This window comes from Notothenia coriiceps, unplaced genomic scaffold (assembly GCF_000735185.1).
Source record: "Notothenia coriiceps isolate Sejong01 unplaced genomic scaffold, NC01 NC01_scaffold00037244, whole genome shotgun sequence".
Lineage (NCBI taxonomy): Eukaryota > Metazoa > Chordata > Actinopteri > Perciformes > Nototheniidae > Notothenia > Notothenia coriiceps.
This window is the reverse complement of record NW_011369945.1, coordinates 15,951,568-15,957,344: the sequence shown is the minus strand read 5'-3', so window position 1 is coordinate 15,957,344 and position 5,777 is coordinate 15,951,568.

Here is a 5,777-nt window from a genome sequence, read left to right as displayed (position 1 = left end):
AACTGTTGGTAAATCAACAAAGTCTGTTATGGCCTCTGAAGCAACAGAGAGATGTTTTCTAATAGTCAGGGTTTCCAATGTTCTGAATGTACTTGAAAGTATTGTGTTTTACTTAAAAAACAAAGTGTTATAGTTTACAGAAGGTCTACCTACCTATAGGCTACCTGAATCTCTGAAATGTACTATATTCCTAAATATGCTATTGCTACACTTTATGGCAAAAATTGCACTTTTCTGTTGGTCTTGGTTAAGAACCTCCTTGAAAAAAATAAACAATGTTTTGTTGCTTAAGCTTATGTATTCAGTCATTATTCAATGGTATACTAAAATCCATGTGAAAAAAATTGCTTCTCACTGTTCTCAGGTCAAATATTTATATGTGATTAAAAATGCGATTAATTGCGATTAATTAATTACAAAGCCTGTAATTAATTAGATTAATTTTTTTAATCGAGTCCCGGCCCTAGTATTTATACTATGTTTTTATACAGTTATTGATGTACTGCACTTTGTTCAACTCTGTTGTTTTTAAATGTGCTATAGAAATAAAGTGGATTGGGTTGTCACATGTTAAAGACACAGGAACCCTATATATCATGGAATCATATATATCAAATGATATCCGCAATATATCGCAATATATGGTATCCCAATACTTAGCATACCATAGAATCGCAATAGTATCGTATCAAGGTTCTTTGTTTAGTCATACGAACATAGCTACAGTGTAGTTATGCCGATGAAAATCTTGTGTATCGTGGGGAGCCTGGTGACTCCCACCCCTAGCAGACATGCAGCACAGCAACAACAATAATCTCCAATCTCTGCAGGTACTGAAAAGAGATTTAGTGTTTCATAGTAAATGAATTGTGACATCTTGAGCAGACGGACCTGTCTCATGAACTCCTTGGTGGTGAAGACCAGCTCGTGGTAGATGAGCCAGCGGGGCTGCTCCTCGAACAGACAGCTGTTGGGGTGGACGTAGACCGTCTGCTGGTGCTTCACCGTCTTGTAGCCGCCTTTGCTCAGTCGTGCCGTGTGGTAGAAATATCCTGCAGTCACCGACTGGGAGACAGACGAGAGAGGGGTCAATGAAAGCCGATTCCTGATTCATACAGTTGGATTGCAGATGTGTCATTAAGATGTGATAAAGCCCAGTATGTGAGGACTTTTGAGATACTTAACAATTAAAGAGGAATGTCAAAAAGGTGTTAATGCTTTGACTCGCTTGTTATTAGTATAGGAAGTACAGCATAAGAGTTTGCCATCCTGTGAAAACATGCATTTTTTGAGTGAAGAGAATTTATTTTTCAATTTGTTCAAATAACAGATTGATTTTTATCCCCACAAAAATCTGTAATAGAGAAAGTTAATATGACCTTTTTGTTTTCAATCCGGCACTAAGAGCTTTTGTGGCTTATAACTCATCAGGGTTTCCCTCAAGAAATGAGCTCTTCTCTTAATGGACTCTGTATGATCACAGTCTTTGACACAACAGTGTTACTAAAACAATTCAAGTTTTTTGCCGTCTTACCATGACTCAAAGATTACTCAACGGGGAAAAACCTGCATCCAGTCGGTAAATAACCGCCAAGGAATGAAAGCAGGAACAGCAGATAATGAATTCTCTTAAGGTGAACAACAAGTGAGGATTTATGATTGCTGTCGGGTTTCTTTTGTGATTTTCTAACAGATACGTAACATAACATCAGGACCTGTTTTTCCAACCTCGTTTCAAGATGCAGGCAAACTTTCCACAGCGGCTGTTATCTCGGCCAGGTGGAGTTGGGTGTGTTCACAAAACTAATGCTTAAAAAAGGGACAGCAGGAAATGCACCTGACAGATAACACCTACAACCAGTCATGCAATAAGAAAAGCAGATCTAGATTATTTGTGTCACTTGCAAGTTGCATGTAAGCATGGGGGTGTCAGCGCCCCCCCGGCTTAAAACAAAGAACTCACACAATGTTATCAGCTTCTTTATGGATCCAATCTCGTAGACTGATACATGTTTGGAAACGTGGTGACAACTAGAGTTTCTAATATCATTTCATTCGCTTTATATTTGTTAATTATTTGTCTTCAGGATTTTTCACACACTGCATGTGATGAAAGAAGGTGTAACACAACTAATAAAACAAACGCCCTTTCTTATCTCAAGAGGTTTAGGGGTGCGTTCACAACACACACAGATATAAGAAGGCTACAACAGCCTCTGTTCAGGGATGTTTTAGCTTGTACACTTCCTTATTGTTTGAGCCAAAGGGCTTTTATTGGAGATCTTAGAGTTAAAGGGGGAGTCAGGGGGGAGGACATAGCCTAAATGTTCGGCTGGCTCGGATTTGAACCGGCTTACTTTATAATTTTATAAGAGTCCATTATCTTGATATAAATCTGTTGTGAAAGGAAGCATCCACTCGCTAAAAGTGTTCTTCAGCAAAAGTAGGCTCTATCCGTTTAAAGCTAAAATGAGCAGCTTGAAATCTTCTGTGTGTTATCACAGTCGGACCTCCTGTGTTAAGTTTTAAATACTTGTCACTCGTCTTAAGTTGTTAACCTTTACATTGTTAAGCCTGAGGAATAACAAAAGGAAGCAAATATTGACTGGAGGCAGTGTTTGTCTCTGTCGAAAAGGCAACATCTTCGCCATGATTTCAGAATGTATCGCTCGGTCTTGTTTGTCAAAGATTAACCTCTTCAGTGCTTATCTGTCTGCATTCTACTGCTGTTCTAGTTGCTACAAACACCCCACTTTAACAGTGAGAAAAAACCTCTGCTGCCTGCAAACTAGCAACATATCTATAGGACGTGGCCAGACAAGTAGCCATGATCACAACATCTGGGCTCACGGTTGAGGTTTCATGTTTTTTGTCAGGAAACCATATTAAAACATCAGTGGTCTCTACACAACAACTGTTCCGTCAAAATAAGCGAGTTGATGCAGTTTTTAAATGTAGGGGAACCTGCTTAACACTGTCTACATGCCACTAGACAAATATGTCTTTGTTTCTCTTTTTGTAGGTCATGTTTGACGCAGTAGAAATGAATGAACAGCTGAATGTTTTATTTTGTGTCATGTTGAGTTTGAATGAAGTTGATTTTACGATAATCAAGGTAAAATAACTCTTTCTGTCCATGAAGTTTTGTAACTTTGACAAAGACATTGTTATGATTTTATATTAATTATAAAAAATCCCCTTTGATTTTCTTAATTATATATTCAGTTCAACGTAGGTCAAGAAACATTGTGCCCTGTCTCTACTGCATTTCAATCATTTGTCCAGGGAATTATTGTAGGCTGATTTCCACTTGAGACGGGCCAGATGTTAGCAGGTGTTAGTGTGTTTTCGTGCTGTGGGAAGGGGGGCTTCACTGACCTTTCGAATGGGCATGGTCTCTCCATGGGAGCTCACCACCTCCACCTCTATGCGATCCATCAGACCCTCCAGCTGGTCCCGGACGTCCCGGGCTCTTCTCATGGAGCGGAACTGGATGAAGTTCTCGTAGCACCACTGTGTGGAGTAATCGCTCTCCAGCCACTGAGGGACAAAGCACCATCACTCAGTTACTACTTTGGAGATTAAACAATGGCTACCAACATGGGGATGTCGCAGTGGCGAACACACACACACACACACACACACACACACACACACACACACACACACACACACACACACACACACACACACACACACACACACACACACACACACACACAATACTGATGGCTAATTACATGTGTCATTGTTTAATCTTAGAAACAATTAAAATCCTTTTAAAATCTTTTAAGCAATTACTTTGAAATAAAAGTTAGAAGTAGTTTATTATTCTTCAGCCGGTCTAACCAAGTCTTAAAACAGACAGATGTAAAGACATGCTTACCTTGANAGACTACGGAGGGATAGAGTGGCGAAGTCACGCCCATCTACTTCTGGTCCATGGGACCTTATTTCTTCTCTCTCCCTTGACTTCAATACATAATTTTTCCGAAATAAGGTCCCATGGACCAGAAGTAGATGGGCGTGACTTCGCCACTCTATCCCTCCGTAGTCTTTCAAGTAGGAGGAGAAATGCCAGTGTTCTCCTCTGGTTTATTGACACCTGTGTAAATTATATATATAGAATAATTATGATGATAAATGCATTTTTTTACCACTAAAATACAGCAACACATCTTTGATTCATGTCGTTTATAACTGGGATATTAAAATTATTATGAACTTTGTCTGTACAAAGTAGCCTGTCCAGGAAATATACCCAAATCAACAAGAACTGCGAGCCGGTGTAGGTACCATATCTGCACGGCCTACCAGACCAGCACGGGGTCCGTTACACTTACTAATGACGTCACGCATTGGCTGTACGGCAACCCAAGAAGACATTTTACACGGCCAAATTCCGCAAAGAATATTAAAAAATAACAATCGACAGTGAATGTATGTTAGTGGAACTGTGTCAGGAAAGTGAAGTGTTAATTAAGTAATGTTATTGAAGAACTGAAATGCATAACATGTAAAGCAACATAGCAGCAACAACTTCCTGTCAACAACGTAAACTCCCACAGGCAGTACACACGTTCATCCTCTGAACGTGTGTAATGTGAATGTCTGTTCAAAAAACTGCAGGAACCCAGAACACAGACAAAAAAACATAACCCCCTTCACATCTCAACTATTGTAAATGTTACGGGTTCCCGATGTGACCACAGTAGCAGTGATGATGACTGTATTAAGCAGGTGAAACAGGAGCTGTTGACAGGAAGTTGTTGTTGCTATGGAAACAACATGACGGTATCTGATATCATAAAGACGGAGAAAGTAAAGAATAAAGTTTGTTTAAATGTTAGCACCTATAACATATATGTTTAAATTAGGGCCAGGACTCGATTAAAAAAATTAATCTGATTAATTACAGGCTTTGTAATTAATTAATCGCAATTAATCGCATTTTTAATCACATTTAAATATTTGACCTGAGAACAGTGAGAAGCAATTTTTTTCACATGGATTTTAGTATACCATTGAATAATGACTGAATACATAAGCTTAAGCAACAAAACATTGTTTATTTTTTTCAAGGAGGTTCTTAACCAAGACCAACAGAAAAGTGCAATTTTTGCCAAAAAGTGTAGCAATAGCATATTTAGGAATATAGTACATTTCAGAGATTCAGGTAGCCTATAGGTAGGTAGACCTTCTGTAAACTATAACACTTTGTTTTTTAAGTAAAACACAATACTTTCAAGTACATTCAGAACATTGGAAACCCTGACTATTAGAAAACATCTCTCTGTTGCTTCAGAGGCCATAACAGACTTTGTTGATTTACCAACAGTTGATTTAAAAAATCTAATACATTTCAGTCCAACTCTCTCAATAACCTTGGCCAAAACAATGAACAGTTCAACATAAAGTGCCAGTTGCACCAACAACATAATAAATAGTTCAACATAAAGTGTACCATTTAAAATAAAATAAAAAAGTGCCAGTGATTGACCTCAATCCCTCCTATTCTTCCAATATCCTGATGAAAAATAAAATCTCTCTGTTGCATAGGCCACTGTTTGATCAACGCGAATTGGGTGTGGGTCCTTGTACTCCGAGTCGGGCTAACGTCCACGCTAGCTTCCACGCTAGCTGCTATAGCTTTTGCATTGAGGTGGTCTCAAACGATTCGGTCACCATTTATGTAAACACATATTTCCATTTGAGGGGGTAGTGATTTGTAAAATATGCATGAATAATACAAACAAAATGTTAACTAGGTGAAAAAA